This window comes from Mesoplodon mirus (genome assembly GCF_964341445.2).
Source record: "Mesoplodon mirus genome assembly, chromosome: 13".
Taxonomy (NCBI): domain Eukaryota; kingdom Metazoa; phylum Chordata; class Mammalia; order Artiodactyla; family Ziphiidae; genus Mesoplodon; species Mesoplodon mirus.
The window spans coordinates 48,965,178-48,988,245 of NC_138989.1; the positions used below are offsets into that span (position 1 = coordinate 48,965,178).

Below are 23,068 nucleotides of genomic sequence, written 5' to 3' on the forward strand. Positions count from 1 at the left end.
AAGATCTTTCACCTCCATGATTAAATTTATTCCTAAGTATTTTATTGTTCTTGATGCCATTGTAAATGAGATTGTTTTCTTTATTTCTTTTTTCAATATTTTATTGTTAGTGTATAAAAACACAACTGACTTTGGTATGTTGATTTTGTACCTGCATCTTTACTGGATTCATTGATTAGTTTTAACAGGTTTTTGTTTGTTTGTTTTATGGTGGACTGCTTAGGATTTTCTATATCTAATGTCACATCATCTCACCTGCAAACTTTGCAAATCATGTATCTGATAAGGGGCTAATATGCTGAATATTTAAAGAGCTTGTACAACGCACAAAACAAAACAAAAACACACAAAAAAATCCAATTAACGAATGGGCAGAGGATCTGAATAGACGTTTTTTCCAAAGAAGAAATACAGATAGTCACCAGGTACATTATAGGTGCTCAACACCACTGATTATCAGGGAAATGCAAATCAAAACCACAATGAACCTCACACCTGTTAGAGTGGCCGTTATTAAAAAGACAAATGATAAATGCTGGTGGTGATGTGGAGAAAAGAGAACACTTGTGCTCTGTGGGTGGGAATGTAAACTGATGTCATCACTATGGAAAACAGTATGAAGGTTCCTCAAAAAAATAAAAAATAGAACTACCATATGATCCACCAATCCCACTTCTGGGTATTTATCTGAAGGAAACTAAAACACTAACTCAAAAAGATATATGTGTCCTCAGGTTCATTGCAGCATTATTTACAATAGCCAAGCCAGGGAAGCAACCCAGGTGTCCATCAATGGATAAATAAAATTTTTAAATGTGGTATATATTTTAAATGGATTATTATTCAGCTATGAAAAAGAAGGAAATATTGTTATCTGGACAATATGGGTGGACCTGAGGGCATTATGTTAAATAAGTCAGACAGACAAACAGGCAAGAAAAATACCATATGATTTCACTTACATTGGAATAATAATAATAATAAATACTGAACTCATAGATACAAAGGATAGGTTGGTGATTTCCAGAGGTGGGGGATAGGAGGTAGGCAGAATGGAGGTGAAGGTACCCAAAAAGTATGAGCTTCCACTTATAAAATAAATACACTCTGGGGATGTAATATAGAGTATGGTGACTATAGTTGATAATACTGTCTTGTATATTTGAAAGTTAAGGCCCTAGATCCTAAAAGTTCTCATCACACACAAAAATGTGTAACTATGTGTTGTGAGGGATGTTAACTAGAATTATTGTGATGACCATTTTGCAATATATACAAATATCAAATCGTTATGGTATACATCTGAAACTAATATGTCAATTATATTTCACAAATAAAAAAACTTGAATTGTACACATTAAATTGGTGAATTGTATGATATATAAACTAGTTGGCAATAAAATGGTTAGAAATGAAAGCGTTGATGGGATAGGTGAGCTGATCCTCCTCACAAAATAAATAATAGGATAGGTTAGCTAAAACTTTTCCAATCTGTATGAAAGCATTTTTCCCCCATGAATGCTTCTCAGCATTATATATATTTTGAGGTCAGGAGTAACAAAAGAAAGATAAAGTGTGGCTTAACAGTCAGAGGAATAACAGAGTTAGGTAGGAAAAGGCAAAATTCCATGCTTTTTTATATTTATGGCATCCATTTTATAATTTGTGAGGAAAAAGCTAGTTTTATATTGCAAAATCCCGAATAAATGGGATTGTAAGAGAGAAAAATGCTATGCAAAATACAGACAAGCATATGGATGTTATAATTTTGTACATCACTTTTCAAATACATCAAACTTAAAGAACTCAGGTTTTACTGATGAGACTCATCTAAAATTGCACAGAGGTTCAGTATCTCCATATGAGAAGTGTTGAAGAAATGTCTCTTTGCTTCTCAGTTGAATGAATGAATGAATGGGAGATGCACTGCAGAGGGTCTGAGAGAGAAAACTTCCAAAGTTTACTAGAATGCACAGTCCTGTATCTAGCACATAGTTGGCCCCTGCCAAGTACTTGTTTTCCTCCTCACCCTTTCTTCCCCTTCTACTTGCTTCACTTACATTTTTCATCACAGTAGACTTACAGTTTCTGAGTGGAATGTAAAAGAATACGGAGAAGACAGCTTTCTTGAAATGTTCGCTAAAATTCCTTCAGAAACCATAAAGTGGATTCTGTGCAGTGGATTTTTAAGTTAAAGAGAACACGTAGTGCAACTCCATCATTTTTATTCTATTTAAATACAGAGAATTTAAATAGGGACACACTTCCTCATCACTTTTAAGAAATATATTCAGAAAATGCTAATTTTTTTCTAATTTTAGTATATCCATAAAATCACAAGTTTTATACCTTAATTTGAATATGACACACTAAGAAATATATTATAAAACAACATAATATCTAAGAATTGTCTAAAGAAAATTCTGAATTTACACATTTATTAACTAGTGTTATTATGGACCTATTATTACAGGTAAATGATTATTGATAATTACCTTGAGTGGGATGGGGGGAGAGTGATGTACCTGTGTGAACTGAGACCAACTGTTTCAGAGGCTGATGATGCTGATAATTTTGAGCTGGAGAGGGTTATCTCAGGTTTGGCAAAGGTATGACTATTCTCATAACCCATGCTCAGGATACGAATTATTTTTTTTTCTTTTTTGAGGTATGCTGGCCTCTCACTGCTGTGGCCTCTCCCGTTGCAGAGCACAGGCTCCAGACACGCAGGCCCAGCGGCCATGGCTCACGGGCCCAGCCGCTCGTGGCATGTGGGATCTTCCCGGACCGGGGCACAAACCCGTGTCCCCTGCATCAGCAGGCGGACTCTCAACCACTGTGCCACCAGGGAAGCCCCAGAATACACCTTTCAATAGATCATTTTTCTTACCAAGGCTGGGCAAGATATATCTGAAGACTAGGCAGCCAGTACCAAGTATTTGAAACTGAAACAGAAGATGAAATCTATTTGCAAGGCCTAGGATAACGATTATTCAATTGTCATATCAACTTGGAACATCTCTCAGCCAAGAAATGAGGATTAGATAGATAAGAAATAGTTTTGGGGCATGACCACGCATTTAGTATTTATTCTGACTGTCCACGAATAAAGCAATTTCAAACATATAATGTGGACCTTATAGTCAACCTGTTCAAGACCTGGTTAACTGCTGAAAGGGCAAAAAGCCAGGCAAAAGTGCCTACAGAACACAACTTGCTCTTTGGTATTACTGCAGTCTGGTTTAATTCAGAATTTCTTTAAATCATATAAAATACTTTACCATGATCTTAACACTGTTGGGAACTTAGAATTTAAATATGAACAAAATAGTGTTCTTGCTCTCTAGATATTTACATTATAATTATCATGGACTAAAAAGATTGAAGTCTATGTAGGTTTTTTACTAGTCCTTTTTTACCATACTAATTTCTTTATTTTCCACTAAACTTTGGCAAAATTCATAGGGAGAGATGTGTCACCATAATTAGTTCAAGAGTTCAAAGTCCCCAGCACACTCTTGAGATCTAATAATGGTACCAAATTAAACCAAAGAATCCCAAGGTGGTGAAACTCAAGACAATGTGAGCACTTGACAATGTGTGCTCCTTCTCGGGGGAAGGATAATGTCTGTATCTGTTCTCAGTGCCTGGAAACTCCTCTGCAGACATCACCAAATGCTAATTTCTATTTTTTCTACTCAGGAATAGTGACAATGCTGTCATAACAAAGACGTTCTTAAAATTCAACAATGACTTTGAGAGAGATGGTGATTTGATACTGAATTTATTTCCTAAAAGTAAGGAACTATAAACCTGAATGTAGAAAGTATAGCTAAAATACTATGTAAAAAGTTTAAATTGTGAAATGTGATATCCTCACAGAAAAATGATAATCTAAATCATAAGGAAAAACATATTCCTACATTTTATAAATCAGGACAATATATCTTGCATACATCAAGAATCTCAGCACAAATAAGAATTATTTTAATTCAGTTATTCCTAGTGACTATAAGCCAAATGGTTCAGAAAGCTTAATCATTTTTATATAGCAGGGTACAATTCAATACAACTTTTCTTTAATTGAATTCTTCCTGAATAAACCTGAGAAGAGTAGCATCTCCAAGTACCACCTCTTTAACACTACAAATGATACTAACTAAATTCTCTAAAAACTGACTGTAGGTTCTTTCTACAAGATAATCCCAAAGTTCCTAATTGCCCTCATCCTTTTGTCTTTTCACACCCACATTAACTAAGAACAACATGCCCTTCACCAACTTCCAGCTGGTCTAGCTGATTCAATAAACACTTATTAGAAACTGTGCTAAATGCTTATGCTTCTGAGATGAATAATGTATGTTTCTTCTCTGTTCCAATACAGGAGAAAAACAAACAGGAATATTCAGAACCTAACATTGCAAATGAAATATAATAACATTTAGAACTATATACCAGTTCTTAGAGACAAGAGAAGGTGGTAATATTCATTGCATCAGGCAAGATTTCACAGCCCTAAACCAAGTTGTATGAAATGGGTAGAAGCACACCAGGTCAAAGGGGTGTGTGTGTGTGTGTGCGTACGCTTGGGGTGGGGGGACTGCGGTAGGATGAAGAAAGTAGACATAGCAAATATTCCAGGAAGAGGATATTCAAAGATGGTATTTCTAAAAGGATGGAACTCAGGTTTCATCACAGAGAATGCTAAGCACTAAGGTGGAAATTAAACACAATATTTAATGGAGGAAGAGGAGCAGAGGGCTATGGGGGCATGAATTAGGAGAGGCACATTTCCCCAAACCGGGTGTCAGAACAGCTTTGTGGAGACAGTGACATCTACACAGAGGCCTGCTTCAGTGATTTGTCCTACCATCTACCCATGTCCCCATGCCAGAAACCAGGTCACTAAAATAACTTGCTTGGGTTATTTCACAGGTTTTTGAGATGATCTTGATCCCACCTTGGTACATCCAGTTCCAGACCCAATAGTTTAAAATAGTCTAAAAATGAAAATCATATTATGTCGCTACTCTGATTAATGACCGTTGTAGTGACAATGTCCAAATTCATAAACAAGGACTTTTGGAATGTGGCCTGTTTACTTTCTTGGACTCATCTTTGCCAGTATGTCCTCCATGCCCCAACCTCCCACCACATTGAAGTTCTTTTATTTCCTCAAATATGCCATGCTCTGTCTCAGCTTCAAATCTTGCCTCTGCCTGGAACCAGTTCTTTAGTATAGAATGCAAGACTTCTGTCTTGTTTAACTCCTACTTATTTTTCAGTTCCCTACTTAGATGTATTTCTTCTACAAAGAAAGTCCTGACTCTTCAAATCCAAATTACTCCTCAAATTCAAATCGGTGCATCTCCTAGTTTTCTTCTATGCCATGTCCTCCTATTCTACCTCTAACTTCTCACTAATGAACAACCAGCCTTTGAGAAACAGGCATTGCCTCTGTCCTCTTCACCCTTATATTTCTAATTGCCAATACAACACATGGCTCACAGGAGGAGCTCGATAAATATTTGTTAAATAATGGATAAAATGTAAGACAGCATCAAAAATGTATTATTAAATATAAGCATCCAGATTGGTTCAAGATGGCAGAGTAGAAGGAGGTGTGCTCACTCCCTCTTGTGAGAGCATCAGAATCACAACTAACTGCTGAACAATCATTGACAGGAAGACACTGGAACTCATCAGAAAAGACACCCCACATCCAAAGACAAAGGAGAAGCCACAATGAGACGGTAGGAGGGACACAATCACAATAAAATCAAATCCCATAACTTCTGGGTGGATGACTCACAAACTGGAGAACACTTATACCACAGAAGTCTACCCACTGCAGGGAAGGTTCTAAGCCCCATGTCAGCCTTCCCAATCTGGGGGTCCAGCAATGGGAGGAGGAATTCCTAGAGAATCAGACTTTGAAGGCTAGTGGGATTTGATTGCAGGACTTCAACAGGACTGTGGGAAACAAAGACTCCACTCTTGGAGGGCATACACAAAGCAGTATGCACATAGGGACCCAGGGGAAGGAGCAGTGACCTCATAGGAGACTAAACCACACCTATCTGCTAGTATTGGAGGGTCTACAGCAGAGGTGGGGGTGGCTGTGTCTCACTGTGAGGACAAGGACACTGGCAGGAGAAGTTCTGGGAAGTACTTCTTGGTGTGAGCCCTCCCAGAGTCTGCCATTAGCCCAACCAAAGAGCCCTGTAGGGTCCAGTGTTGGTCGCCTCAGGCCAAACAACCAACAGGGAGTGAACCCAGCCCCACCCATCAGCAGACAAGCAGATTAAAGTTTTACTGGGCTATGCCCACCAGAGCAACACCCAGCTTTACCCACCACCAGTCTCTCCCAAAAGGAAACTTGCACAAGCCTCTTAGACAGCCTCATCCACCAGAGGGCAGACAGCTAAAGCAAGAAGAACTACAGTCCTGCAGCCTGTGGAACAAAAAGCACATTCACAGAAAGATAGACAAGATGAAAAGGCAGAAGGCTATGTACCAGATGAAGGAACAAGATCAAACCCCAGGAAAACAACTAAATGAAGTGGAGATAGGAAACCTTCCAGACAAAGAATTCAGAATAATGATACTGAAGATGATCCAGGACCTCGGAAAAAGAATGGAGGCAAAGATCGAGAAGATGCAAGAAATGCTTAACAAAGACCTAGAAGAATTAAAGAACAAACACCTAGAAGAATTAAAGAACAAATAAACAGAGATGAACAGTACAATAACTGAAATGAAAAATACACTAGAAGGAATCAATAGCAGAATAACTGAGGCAGAAGAACGGATAAGTGACCTGGAAGACAGAATGGTGGAATTCACTGCTGCGGAACAGAATAAGGAAAAGAATGAAAAGAAATGAAGACAACCTAAGAGACCTCTGGGACAACATTAAACCCAACAACATCTGCATTATAGGGGTCCCAGAAGGAAGAGAGAGAGAAAGGACCCAGGAAAATATTTGAAGAGATTATAGTCAAAAACTTCCCTAACATGGGAAAGGAAATAGCCACCCAAGTTAAGGAAGCACAGAGAGTCCCAGACAGGATAAACCCAAGGAGAAACACACCGAGACATAGTAATCAAACTGACAAAAATTAAAGACAAAGAAAAATTATTGAAAGCAGCAAGGGAAAAATGACAAATAACATACAAGGGAACTCCCATAAGGTTAACAGCTGATTTCTTAGCCGATACTCTACAAGCCAGAAGGGAGTGGCATGATATATTTAAAGTGATGAAAGGGAAGAACCTACAACCAAGATTACTCTACCCAGCAGGGATCTCATTCTGATTCAATGGTGAAATCAAAAGCTTTACAGACAAGCAAAAGCTAACAGAATTCAGCACCACCAAACCAGCTCTACAACAAATGCTAAAGGAACATCTCTAAGTAAGAAACAGAAGAGAAGAAAAGGATCTACAAAAACAAGCCCAAAACAATTAAGAAAATGGTAATAGGAACATACACATCGATAATTACCTTAAACGTGAATGGATTAAATGCTCCAACCAAAAGACACAGGCTCGCTGAATGGATACAAAAATAAGACCCATATATATGCTGTCTACAAGAGACCCACTTCAGACCTAGGGACACATACAGGCTGGAAGTGAGGGGATGGAAAAAGATATTCCATGCAAATGGAAATCAAAAGAAGGCTGGAGTAGCAATAATCATATCAGATAAAATAGACTTTAAAATAAAGAATGTTACAAGAGACAAGGAAGGACACTACATAATGATCAAGGAATCAATCCAAGAAGAAGATATAACAATTATAAATATATGTGCACCCAACATAGGAGCACCTCAATGCATAAGGCAACTGCTAACAGCTATAAAGGAGGGAATTGACAGTAACACAATAATAGTGGGGGACTTTAACACCTCACTTACACCAATGGACACATCATCCAAACAGAAAATTAATAAGGAAACACAAGCTTTAAATGACAAAATAGAGCAGATAGATTTAATTGATATTTATAGGACATTCCATCCAAAGACAGCAGTTTACACTTTATTCTCAAGTGCACACAGAACATTCTCCAGGACAGATCACATCTGGGGTCAGAAATCAATCTCAGTAAATTTAAGAAAACTGAAATCATATCAAGCATCTTTTCTGACCACAACACTAAGAGATTAGAAATGAATTACAGGGAAAAAAAAGAAACACACAGAGGCTAAACAATACATACTAAATAACTAAGAGATCACTGAAGAAATCAGAGGAAATAAAAAAATACCTAGAGACAAATTACAACAAAAACATGACGATCCAAAACCTATGGGATGGAGCAAAAGCAGTTCTAAGAGGGAAGTTTATAGCAATACAAGCCTACCTCAGGAAACAAGCAAAATCTCAAATAAACAATCTAACCTCACACGTAAATGAACTAGAGAAAGAACAAACAAATCCCAAAGTTAGCAGAAGGAAAGAAATCTTAAAGATCAGAGCAGAAATAAATGAAATTGAAACAAAGAAAACAATAGCAAAGATCAATAAAACTAAAAGCTGGTTCTTTGAGAAGATAAACAAAATTGATAAACCATTAGCCAGACTCATCAAGAAAAAGAGGGAGAGGACTCAATCAATAAATTAGAAATGAAAACGGAGAAGTTATAACAGACACTGCTGAAATACAAAGCATCCTAAGAGAGTACTACAAGCAACTCTATGGCAATAAAATGGAAAACCTGGAAGAAATGGACAAATTCTTAGAAAGGTATAACCTTCCAAGACTGAACCAGGAAGAAATAGAAAATATGAACAGACGAATCACCAGTAATGAAATTGAAACTGTGATTAAAAATCTTCCAACAAACAAAAGTTGGGGACCACATGGCTTCATAGGTGAATTCTGTCAAACATTTACAGAAGAGCTAACACCAATCCTTCTCAAACTCTTCCAAAAAATAGCAGAGGAAGGAACACTCCCAACCTCACTCTATGAGGCCAACATCACCCTGATACCCAAACCAGACAAAGATGCTACCAAAAAAACACAAAATTACAGACCAATATCACTGATGAATATAGATGCAGAATAACCCAAAATACTAGCAAAGAGAATCCCACAACACATTAAAAGGATCATACTCCATGATCAAGTGGGATTTTTCCCAGGGATACTGCAAGGATTCTTCAATATACGCAAATCAATCATTGTGATACACCATATTAACTAACTGAAGAATAAAAACCATATGATCATCTCAATAGATGGAGAAAAAGCTTTTGACAAAATTCAACACCCATTTATGATAAAAACTCTCCAGAAAGTGGACACAGAGGGAAACTACCTCAATATAATAAAGTCCATATATGACAAAACCACAGCAAACATCATTCTCAATGGTGAAAAACTGAAAGCATTTCCTCTAAGATCAGGAAAAAGACAAGGATGTCAACTCTCGCCACATAGCTTTGGAAGTCCTAGCCATGGCAATCAGAGAAGAAAAATAAATAAAAGGAATATAAATTGGAAAAGAAGAAGTAAAACTGTCACTGTTGCAGATGACATGATACTATATATAGAGAATCCTAAAGATGACACCAGAAAACTACTAGAGCTAATCAATGAATCTGGTAAAGTTGCATGTACAAAATTAATGCACAGAAATCTCTTGCATTCCTATACACTAATGATGAAAAACCTGAAAGAGAAATTAAGGAAACACTCCCATTACCATTGCAACAAAAATAATAAAATACCTAGGAATAAACCTACCAAGGGAGACAAATGACCTGTATGCAGAAAACTATAAGACACTAATGAAAGAAATTAAAGGTGATACCAACAGATGGAGAGATATGCCATGTGCTTGGATTGGAAGAATCAATGTTGTGAAAATGACTACACTACCCAAAGCAATCTACAGATTCAATGCAATCCATATCAAATTACCAATGGCATTTTTTACAGAACTAGAACAAAAAATCTTAAAATTTGTATGGAGACACAAAAGACCCCGAATAGCCAAAGCAGTCTTGAGGGAAAAAAATGGAGCTGGAGGAATCAGACTCCCTGACTTCAGACCTTACTACCAAGCTACAGTAATCAAGGCAATATGGTACAGGCACAAAAACAGAAATATAGATCAATGGAACAGGATAGAAAAGCCAGAGATAAACCTACACACCCATGGTCAACTAATCTATGACAAGGAGGCAAGGATATATAATGGAGAAAAGACAGTCTCTTCAATAAGTGGTGCTGGGAAAACTGGACAACTACATGTAAAAGAATGAAATTAGAAAACTCCCTAACACCATAGACAAAAATAAATTCAAAATGGATTAGAGACCTAAATGTAAGGCCAGACACTATAATACTCTTAGAGGAAAACACAGGAAGAACACTCTTTGACATAAATCAAAGCAAGGTCTTTTTTGATCCACATCCTAGAATAATGGAAATAAAAACAAAAATAAACAAATGGGACCTAATGAAACTTAAAAGCTTTTGCAAAGCAAACTACAAACAGGACGAAAAGACAACCCTCAGAATGGGAGAAAATATTTGCAAATGAAGCAACTGACAAAGGATTAATCTCCAAAATATATAAACCGCTCATGCAGCTCAATATTAAAGAAATAAATAACCCAATCCAAAAATGGGCAGAAGACCTAAATAGATATTTCTCCAAAGAAGACATACAGATGGCCAAGAAGCACATGAAAAGCTGCTCAACATCACTAATTATTAGAGAAATGCAAATCAAAACTACAATGGGGTATCACCTCACACCAGTTAGAATGGGCATCATAAGAAAATCTACAAATAATAAATGCTGGAGAGGGTGTGTAGAAATGGGAACTGTCTTGCACTGATGGTGGGAATGTAAATTGATACAGCCACTATGGAGAACAGTATGGAGGTTCTTTAAAAAACTAAAAATAGAATTACCATATGACCCAGCAATCCAACCTCTGGACGTATACCCCGAGAAAACCATAATCCAACAAAACACATGCACGAGACTGTCATACAGAGTGAAGAAAGTCAGAAAGAGAAAAGCAAATATCGTATATTAATGCAGATATGTGGAACCTAGAAAAATGGAACAGATGAACTGGTTTGCAGGGCAGAAATAGAGACAGTTGTAGAGAACAAACGTATGGACATCAAGGGGGGAAAGTGGTGGGGTGGGTGGGTGGTGTGATGAATTGGGAGATTGGGATTGACACACATACCCTAATATGTATAAAATGGATAAGTAATAAGAACCTGCTGTATAAAAAAATAAATAAAATTCTAAAATTCAAAAAAAATTAAAAATAAATATAAGCATCCAAAGAAGTGTTAAGTAAAAACTTCTAACACATAAAAATTAAGTCCCCATTTACCTTCTCATCCATTAAAGGAAGTCAAAACATGACTTTGAATCACTGTAGATTAATGAAACTTCCATGAATAAGTGACTAAAGTTACTGCGTAAAGTTTACAAAAGTTAATGTCTAAAATAATCATGCGTCATACTTAAGGTAAAAACCTGGGCTGGGATCATTCCTCCCTAACATAGACATGTTTAACTGTGTTTATCTTACTTGTAGGAAATATTTTGGAAGCAAATAATATCCCCAGGCAAACTCATTCATGCTCATTCTTTGTATCCTTGCATAATAATATTTTTTGCAAGAGGTACAGACACAATTTTATTTTACATTTTGGTTTTGGCACTTAACAATTTAGTTCTGAATCCACCCTTCTGAGGAACTTCTTGAGGACAAGTGTTAAAGTATATGATTCTCTTTTGTCTTTTGTTGATGTTTTCCAGTGCTCTGAAACTCTTTCATGTGAGTATGCTGCCCAGTGAATATTTTTGTTATTCCACGTGTTTTATTCTAGATAATTATCTATTGATGTAACTGTCTCATTCATGGTCTGGGCTTTTTAGAAAAGAGACCACATTTTATTCACTTCTGCATCCTCAGAGTCCAGCATGGTACCTGACTCATAGTAGACCCTCAAGACATGTTTGTTTGATGGATGAAATAAAGTTTATTTACTTCATCCCTTTTGCAAATCTAGCACTTTGACCATTTAAAATACCTTAGTGAATTAGAAGAGCGTACTATCTATTTGGTTCTCTAAAATGCAAATGGAATAACATTTTCCTCCTTGCTGAAAAATCCTTTCTTGTTACTTTAGCTGCTTAACCTACTGCATGGTTTCATTCATTTACAATCATAATAAAAATAACGATAGTTCCTTTTTCTTTTGTCTTAGGACAAAAGAAACATTTCCAGTTTCTTTTTTTCATTTGGTGTTCATCACATTTTCCAGTTTACTTCTTTCATTTGGTGTTCATCACATTTCCCATATCCCTAGCATTTAACTCAAAGTTTTACCTATAGAAAACAGTAAATATATATGTCTAAATGAAGAATTCCAAGCAGTAAGGATTATTCTCTCATTTTATGGGCAAGTAAAATTGAATTAAAGCAAGATTAAGTAATCTGTCCAAGCCCTCACAGTTTAGTCAACTGCAAAATTCTGAATCACTTTTCTTCCCTTTTCTGGATGAAAACTATTTTCCTTTTAACACTCAGGCGAAATAGGATGTTCCCAGGAAAATCTTTCCTGACCAGCCCAATCTTCCACTCCTACCTCTCCTCTCAAGAAAATGAATCATCCACTTACACATGTGACTTATTTTCAATCTTAAATGACTGTACTTAGCAGACTATCATATAGTAATGTGTTTGTCTCTCCTCTTTTCTTGATGCCCCTGGAGAGAAGAGCTATGTCTTTTTCATTTCAGCAATCTTAGAGCTTAGTATGTAATTGGTGCTCAAATCTGAATTTGTTGAATTCAGTTGAAAAGCCAATGTTAAGGCAGTATGTTGAAATATTAATTTAAACTTATATTTCATTTTTATAATCATACTATTACTTTAACCAAATATAATTTTTAAAATCATACAAATCCGATGAACCCTTTTTATAAGGAAACCATATATTGACTCAGGTCTCAGTTCTCTGAGATCTGCCTTTGTTCTCACCACTCAACTGAAACGGCCCTCTGGAAGGCCTCTAGGGACACCCAAGTCAATGGCTTCTTCCCTTCTCCAACTCCCCAAATGATCCACCTTGAAAATGATCCATTGCCTCCCTCTCGTACATGGGGCTGGACAGGCCAGGTTCTCTGTGTTTTCTGGCTCTCTGTCAGCTTCATCTCTACCCCTCCTCCCTGTTCTCTCTTCTTTCAGCCGATAGAGAAAGGGTTCTGGTCTGTTGGCTGCCAATTTCCTATCTGATCTCCTGCTGACACTGTGTGGCTGACTCCTACTTCTTTCTTTTAGTAGCTTTAGTAGCTTTTAGGTTTGATGTAGCCCCATTTATTGATTTTTGATTTTGTTGTTTGTGCTTTTGGTGTCATATCCATTTGAGTCACGGTTTACTGTGAAATATTCAAATGAGAATCTCTGGCCCAGAGAGGTAAGACTGTATACATATTACCTGGAATAGGACATATTCATATTCCATTAATTCATATTAAGACCAGAGTCAGTTGCACAGTGGGGAGTTCAAGGAAGCCAAGATACAATGTGAGGAAACTGCTACTGCGAGAAAGTGGGTAGAATAAGATCAATACAATATAGTCCCACATCACCATATCATTTCCCTTCAACAAACGTTTTGTAGGGAGCAAGCCTCACGATGTAAATCACTTTAGTGTATAACCACACAATCCATCACCCACTACCTCGTCCTCATTCTTCATGGATCAACCTTCTAAAAGTTGAAAAAAGAAGAGATTTTTTTTCCTGGTTTAGGTAATCAAGGAAGGTGTTATGAAGGAAGGTGACATTTGAATTGGACAAACTCCAACAGAGTCAGGAAAGATTTTAATAAGCAGCAGTTCCAAGATATCCTAGGATCTATTTCTATGAGTACATGTTATAAATTCCCAGAAATGGGTCATAGAATAAATGCCTGTAAAATGCCTCTGGGAATGTATTATATATTCTAGATTCCTGGAAAATAAGTGTAACTAAAACAAAATAAGGAAAAGGAGACAAAAAGAGGAAGAAAAGGAAAGTAATACACACTAGTCGAAATAAATATGCTTCTTCAAATCATCAATCTGAGTTAAGTAATTAGTAGGCTATTAAAAATGGATATTCAACTCCCCAAATAAATACTTATGAATTGAGAACATTTTTGCAAGATTTAGCTAAGCCTCAAATTCTGTAGTCAAAAACAATCACCACAGCAATTCCGTTTACTGTGCATTTATGTGAAAAATGAACACAGCCTTATTTAATCTTCACAATTGCCTACAGGTTAAGTATTATTATCTGCATTTTACTGATAAAGTATCCAGGCATAAAAAGTATAGATGCTCAAAGTCACAGAGCTGCAGTATTGCTTCCCAATCAGGGAACAACTGTGAACCATAAAACAGCAGCTAGAGGTCTCAGCATTAAGTCAAATTTGCTTTTGCTCATTTTCAGACCCTACCCTATGACCTCAACTTACACTGTAGTGGTTGAAATGTGAGCCAAATGATTTGGGGTTTAAATCCGAATTACAGAAATTCTTAGTATAGCCATATTTATAAATTCTTTGGGTCTTAGTCTTTCCATATGTGAAAACATGGTAATGATAACTGAGCATAATTCCATTGTGTTGTTATAAGGATTACATGAGTTAGTTCTTAGACGAGTACCTGGAAAATAGTAAGAACTCAATGAATGTTACCTGTCATTATTATTCTTTGGGACCAAGTTAATGACTTAATTCTCTTCTTTTTAACTCTGTTATCTGAGTTACCCTCTTGACCCCAGCTAACTCCAGGATCTCCATTACAAAAATATTTTAAAAATACTAATAATGAGGCTACAGATAGTTGCTCTTAGGGGGTATACTTTAAGACTCATCAAATATTTAATATTAATGAAAATCATAAGCTATTAAATTGAGACAAATTAGAATGTACTGCTCTCTGTCTCTGGCATTAATTTTTCTTCTTTTATTCTTTCCCCAAATTTGGGTCAACATCAAGTGTTTCAAGGAATGCTGTTAATAACCATTATTTAGAGACATGTATAAATCACTGAAGGGTATTTCAACTACATTTCTTTGTCTAGGGTTCCTCTACCATTCTCTCAAGACACCTACAGACAAAATTACATTTTTAACTATTTGATATTATTCCAACTGATAGAACATAAGTAAAACAGACAAACACACATATACTGATAAAACAAAATAAGAAAATATCCTCCAGAAGCCTCAAAAAACACTGAACACAAAAACATACAAAATAAAACTCTTATTTCTTTTTGAGCTATTGATGAACCGTCAGATAAACACGAAGGTAACAAGTGGTCCATTTTCTTATTTTGTACTTTGGTTAAAGATACAACCTATCATTCTAACCAGATTATTTATGAATGTATGGAATTGAAGGCTGAAGGATCAGTTGAGATTTTGTATTGACCCGACTGAGCTCTTACATGTTTAGAAAGGAACCCAAAATTGATATTTTGCTGTGTATGGGAAATTAAAATCAGCTTCACTTTGCATACTTCAGGATATAAATTATAAAAGTCCTTTGCCTTCTCCATTCTCCTGAGATAACAAATGTGAAATGATCTAACATGGACTGAAACACGCATAGCAGGCACTCAGAAATGGTAGTTCTACCATCCGTTTTTCTGTAATAACTTATAAAGAATATAAGCATATATAACAGTAAGCATGACAGCATAAGAATTCAAAAGGACACTGATTTGGGTGGTAGGAGTCAGTTGGGTTCATCTCAATTTCTTCAAATGCAAAATGAAGTGGTTCCTGATTTTAAAGATTGAATTTTTCTAAATAATTTTACAGTCTATGAGCAAAGCAAGCATTTTTTCACAAAAGCATTATATACTTTTAAATTTAGATTGCAAATAGGATAGATAGTATAAAACCAATTTATACTATATCATTCTTGTATATCTTTTGATTTAAAAAATGTACTAAGAACAGAAGGAAAAATATGTCCAATAACTAGCAGAACTGAAGTCCAGGCAACCTGTAAAATTAAAATACACTATATGTGTGTATTTTATACACTTTCTCTATCTATATAACACATATGTAAATATATAGGTATATATGTATGTGCATATATACATATATATATTACATGAATACTATTTTCAATTGGTAGCTAATAAAACTTAAGCTTAAAATTTACCCTGGGGCTTTTATTTATTTATTTTTTTTATGGTACACGGGCCTCTCACTGCTGTGGCCTCTCCCATTGCAGCAGAGCACAGGCCCTGGACACGCAGGCCCAGCGGCCATGGCTCACGGCCCCAGCCGCTCCGCAGCAAGCGGGATCCTCCCGGACCGGGGCACGAACCCGTATCCCCTGAATTGGCAGGTGGACTCTCAACCACTGCACCACCAGGGAAGCCCTACCCTGGGGCTTTTTAAAGACCCACTCTAACTCAGCCCCTATCCATTTGTTTTTACATTCATGCACTAAAACAATAAATGGATATTTTGTAGACTTGCTTAGGTTTTCAACAGAGGCATCTGGTATATTATTTTCATTTTGTAAAATAATTCATAAAGAAGAGCAAAAAATATATATTCGTATAAGAAATGTCACTGCAAGTATTTGCCATTTATCAAGTAACTATCTGCTAATTGTACTAGATCTCTGCTTCTCTGAATTGTTTGCCCGTCATAGCCTCCATATGTGTCCATAAACTTAACTGGTCTTACACAGCATCAGCCAGTGTGGGTGTAGTGAAAAGCACATGGGTTTCAGATGATCTGGGTTCAATACTAAGCTCTACTGCTTAAGTAACTACTGATATATAGTTAATTTCAGTTAAATAGTATAACATCCACTAGATTCTATGCCCTTATGTTTCATTGAGACTGGTGTTTACACATTCTCTCCTTATCAGATACAATGAATTGGTTTAAGTTAAAAATATGAAAGCATTACACAAGTGTTCATCATTATTAGTTGATATGGCATCCCAGTGTCATCATCCCTTTATCCTGTGGCTGTTAGTTTCTTTCACATGCAATTCTGTCCATTTAACATTCTAAATATTTCTTAAATCTCTGCTTTCATCTTCATCCCTACTACCACCTCACTTAGGCAGGACCTCATGCTCTGTTTACAGCCTCCTCCCTTTTTATGCCACTTAAAGCCATCTTGTAACAAAGATGCCACAATGATAAATCCCAAAACACAATCAGACCATGCTATATTCCTATCTAACATCCTAAAGTGATTCCCTGTAAACTACAAAATGAAGTTCAAGCAATAAAAGGGCATTCATAGCCTACCCTAATCTTATACCTGAACTACTTCTCCAGACTCATCTCTCACCACTTCCACCCTCAACATTTCTAGACACTAACTTAATGCTCTGCTCATTAAGAATTCCCTTCTCCCCTTCACCAGGTGACTATCTCCTACTTAACTGCTACGAATTAACCTGAGAACTTTCCAAGGCATGGCTAATAGGCCTAGAAGGCATTCTCACATACAAATTAATTGCCATGTTATAATACACCTATTTATTTATGTGTCTATCTATCTGGCTAAAATGTGAGTTCTTAATGATGGAGACCTTTTTTTTTTCTTTGCCCTTCTAGCACCCAGGCTAATGCCTAGCACATATTAGGCACATTTGTTGATATATATTGTTGTTTCTACCTGAACCACATCTGGGCCAAAAATATCTACACAACACCAAGAAGCCAGAAATTGAAAATCATCAAATTAAAACAATAATAAGCTGGAATAGCCACATGACAAAGACCAAAATAATATTATTCCAAAAGTTAATCCACCATTCCTATGTTTCAAAGGCAATCTCATTACACCTAAATATTTCAAAGAGATATTTTGAAAAAATCAACTGCTTCCATTCATCATATCTAAATAAAATCACATATCAATTATTAATGGTAATTGTGAGAAATATTTTATAAACTTTAATTTGAATGGTAATATCCATTTTGATAAAAATTTAAAGGAAAGATTGAAAATAATGTCACATGGGCCACATTGAGGAAAAACATATTTTTAAGTGAAGTGAAGATTGAAGGGTCCTGGGAACTAAGCCAAAAACTTAATATGTAGCAACTACAGTGACACATTAACCCTCAAACAATAATTACCTTCCTACTGCAGTTACTACTTGAAAGATTATTCTTTCAGGGATTGATTCAGAATATTTTACCATATTAAGTAAAATGCAGCTGGGTCACAGATACTAAGAGAAAAAGAGAAAACCAAAAAGAAAAAAAAATCTATGATACATGTTTTTAAGTTATGTATTTCCCTCCATTAGAGTTCTAGGTTTGTTTCTGTTCTCATCTATTAATAATTTTGAACATATCTATACCCAGATTTGGGTTTTCTTGGCCTTTCTTTTTTCATATAACTAGTCCCTTAATGCTTCCTCCTGAGTCTTATTTTCCAAGCTCTTAATCAACATTTCCACTTTCTTCTGGGCTCTAATGTTACCAGTTGTCCCTTAAAAATGTGGCCATCTGCAAGTAGCAAATAAATAACTCCTAAACTCTTTTCATGCAATAGATTTCTTCTTTAGATTGGTTAATATGATTCCCAGCTAGTCCAGTAAGTGACTTTGCATAATAATAAGCAATTTGTAAATGGCCTAGTCCAGTTCAGCTATTCTTTTTAAGCATTTCTATTCACTGTTAAGTTTTTAAAATGCTTTATAATCATTTTTGCTTGATATTCTTCATAATAAAATTGTGAAATAGGTCAATATTAAACTCACTGGAATCTAAGTTTCTCAGAGATACTACATAATTAGGCTTTTATATTCCTCCAAGGTAAAACAGAGGCTAGCCTCAAAAATATTGGAAGAAAGAATTGGTAATAGTGTCACTTTATAAATTTGCACAGAATTGATGAAACATTCCTAAGGACTTGAAAAGGTAGCACTGAACAGATGAGTTTGCTAAACCTTTACATGAAGGTCACCTGACAGCCTTGCGGCACTCTGCATTTAGAGTTGGATTGCAAGAAGAATTCCTGAAGCAAAATTCCAGATACAGTCTCCTTCACAATAAAAATGATTCAGCTTTCCTACCCAGCCTCTACAACTAACATCAATCCAATTTCCCACTAACTCTGCTAATTCTTCCTCTGCCATGGGTTTTGAACCATACTCTAAGCCTTAACTCTCCTAAACATCCTCCAAGTTTAGACCTATGTCACTTCACCTAAGGATTACTCCATTTAACCACTTACATCAATCTTGAAATGCCCTGTATTTTGGCTTCTAAAATATCCCCTATTCTTATCTGGCTGCCTTCATTTTCTTTTGGGGTTCTTTTTCCCCTACAAACTCCTTCTATGCCTCTTGTTCCTGATGGGTTTACATTCTGCAGGATGATATATTTTGAGCTCCTCTCTCCTTAGTCTATGTAATTCCGAGGTGATCTTATCAACCACAACAGCTTCTAGCAGCACTCCTCTGAAATCTTTCAAATGTCTCTCTCTCCAACCTGGATGTTTCTTCTAAGCTGAAACATATGTCCCCAATACCTATTAAACATCTCTAATGGATACTGCAAAATACCATTAACTTTATATATCAAATCAACTTCCTTCAAATGTTTCTCATTTTGAATCTTAGTAAATGTAATCACCATCCACTCAGGAAACCAGATCCTAAATCCTGGAGTCATACTAAAATGTTCTCTGTTTCACTTTCCACATTCAGTAAAACTTTATTTCTCCAAAATATTTGAGAAACTACTATGTACCAGATATTAGGCCATGTGCTAGACATAAAGCAGTGAGCAAGGTAGACATCATTCTCATACTCATAGAATTTACATCCTAATGGAATGTACCGAGGTAAAGAGGCCATTCATATGGTAATCTATGTGAAAGACATTCCCAAGAGTTTGGCAATATACAACCTATGGAGCTGTATATGGTAGTCCCGCAGACACAGTGTCAAAAGAACAAAAGTATCATGTTCATTATACCTTTTTTTTTACTATGCCTCTGCATTATAATTTTCCTGGACTGCCACAATAACTCTCTAACCATTTTCTGTCTTTTTTTCCTAGTCCCTATTGTATTCATCCACTACAATGTTGCCAGAATAATCCTTCTAAAATTTCAAGCTGACCATAACCTTATCATGCTAAACACCACCTATAGGATACAATCCAAAGTCCTTAAACTGGCCTACAAAGCCTTCATGATAGAGCCTCTTTATTCTCCATTTCTCCACACGTTCTCCACTGCGGTCATGCTAAGCTCCTTGCCAATCTCCATGCTCAGAGTACTCTCTCACTGTTCTAGGCCTCGAAACATGCTCTACCATAAATAATCCTCCCCTTCTGAATCACTTCTTGCCCTTCACACTTATCCCTGGCATCAATCTCTATAAAGTCTTCCTTAAGATTCATCATGGTCCTATGGGACCATGGGTCCCATAGGTCCTATGGGTCCTCTGCTCTCTCATGTCACCCTGCCATATGCCCAACATATTACTTATGGAATCAGATTATAATTACAAGTTTGCTTCTCTTTCCTGATAGACTATAAGTTTTTGAGAGTCGGGGACCCTGCTTTGCTCATTTTCATATTTTTGCTTCCTCTAACAGTGCCTTGCATGTAGGAGTTCCTCGATAAATAGTTGGTGAATAAATTAATTGGTGGCAAATAGTCTACCTTGCATAATGATATTGGGTTTTTCCTCATATACCATGTTATGAAGTCATACCTATCTCGGAATGGACAGTAGTTTCCTAGTCTAGGAGGCCACTCACCCTTGCTGTCTCCATTCCAGGTCCTTCACAGTGTCTAATAAGAGAATCCTTCTGAAAAATGGCAGTCTTACAATTCCTTCAAAGTACAAGACTCACTTCCTGAAGGAAGCCCTCTTCATTACTTCAATAGAAACAGTATATTCTTATTCAGAACTCTCCATGTTTTAACACAGGAATAGATATTTGCCTACTTTTTTGCTAAGAAACTTTTCTATGTATATGTGTAATAGGGAAGAACAAATCTGACTCCATACTGGATCTGTTGATTTTACTTTAACCTTCGTGTTCTATTGTTTCTGCTACAAGTTAAAAATGTTTCCTACAGCCTGAAATATACAGGATAGCCCATTCTCAAGGCTCTGACGTTTAAAGGTATAACACTTTTCCATTCATATAGAGATAAAAAGTTGCAGAACAGAGAATAACATTTATGACCGGACCTGCCTGGACAGCTACAAGAACAAAGGATTCCCACACTAAGAAGTCTGCACCGACAAACCACACACCCTCCCGTTTTAGTACAAAAGAAGCCTGAATTCTAACTTTGATAAGATGGTTCTTTGGGACGCTAATCCACCATCTTCTTGGTCTGCTGGCTTTCTGAACAAAGTCGCTATTCCTTACCCCAACACCTCAACTTATTGGATTGTTGTGCGGTGAGCAGTACGAGATTGCACTTGGTAACGTATGTACTCTCTTTACCATGACTGTATTAAGAGCCATATGAATAAAGACTCTTCGTCTTTGAGTTGTCTCTACTATCTACCCATTGCTGTAAGTGTGACAGGTATTTAATATATCCTTTTTGAAAAAATTCCCTCTGGATTCTGGTCCCAACACACTGCCACAACTATTCTTACAAATTCAATTATTTTCTATTTCATCTGATTTGATTTCTTAGCAGTGTCTATCAAAGCTGACCACTCTCTTTCTTGAAAGATGGACTTTGCTTAGCTTTCCTACACTATGCCCTTCTGATTTGTCTTTTGTCTCTCTGGCTACTTCTCAGTCAGCTATGGAAGCTGTTCTTTAACTGAACCATTAAACCTTCTTCCTCAGAGGTGCCTCCTTCTCCCCCGGGTCCACTTCCCATCTTACTCTTCACAGCTCAATCAATCTGTGCTTTTTATAGTCCCGTTTTGAAAGAGGTAGGAAAGTAACTTCATTCTGTCTAATGTATGGAAGAATGTGTTTTAATGAGCATAGTTCCTATGGCAATATTGAACAAGGAGGGAAAGAAGAGAAGAGCAAACCACTGGATGATTTTAGAAAAAATTTCTGCAGATATATAGCATTAAAAGGACATTTTGTGATTAAGTTTTATAAAGACAGGGTTATGTGGAGGGCAGGGAAACTTAAGGGTTATTTTGTTCTGTAAAATGTAACATGGTGATTCAGATCATGTTAGTGAATATAAAATCACCTGTGTTTGTGTGATCTGGCTTTAAACCGCCAAAGAGAGTACTGTGCATTTACCACTTCAAAAGTTGTAACAGCCTTCCTCAGGCAGAAGTGCTTAAGGGTCTGATAATGTCCAGTAACTTACTTAAAAGAGGATAAAACAACACACCGTCAGGCAAGCAATCGGATTTAAATAGAGTTAATTTAGAAAGCATAGTGCTTTAGCAAATTCAGAAATTAATCCAGATTAAGACATTTTGCTTTCAGGATCTATTTCAAAAGACCAATTCTACAGCTCTAACTTAGAAGTGCGAGCAGGGAAGGGAGTCAAAATGTATACGCTATAAAAATCTTCATGCGTTCAAAAGCATACCTTCAAAAATTATAGAGCAAATCATCAGCATGAATTATTTCAAAATGACAGAAATATAGCTTAATTTTTTAAAGAATAAATCCATTGGGAATGGGGAAGATTGTAATTTATTCTGATATAAAGAATCTAGAAATTTAGATAATATATCTGAAACACATTTCTGTCTTTTGTATAATATAGTTTATGATAAATTGTTTGTTCAAGGAGTTATTTAATCTATATGTTTCATCCGGAAAACTGACACATTTCTCCTATGTACATGAAGTAAGTTACTGACTGAAGTCCACAGGTCTCTAAAGCAAACTTAAGAATTTAATGGAAATATTATTGCCACATACGCCTATCCAATCAAGGAGAAACTAGTGATTTTTTATAGTTCAAAATTGTGTTCTGAGAGCTAAACTTTCACATCTGAGTTCAACAAACTCCCAAAGACAGATGCATAAGATTATATAAGTGAGACGCATT

The 23,068-nt window shown here is 36.3% G+C and overlaps 1 protein-coding gene across 5 annotated transcripts in view; it reads right to left on the reverse strand.

Moving 5' to 3' along the window:
- Positions 1 to 23,068, reverse strand: part of NOL4 (nucleolar protein 4) — a gene marked incomplete at both ends in the record, with an annotated part of 388,814 nt that overhangs the window by 145,743 nt on the left and 220,003 nt on the right. The window lies entirely within an intron of this gene.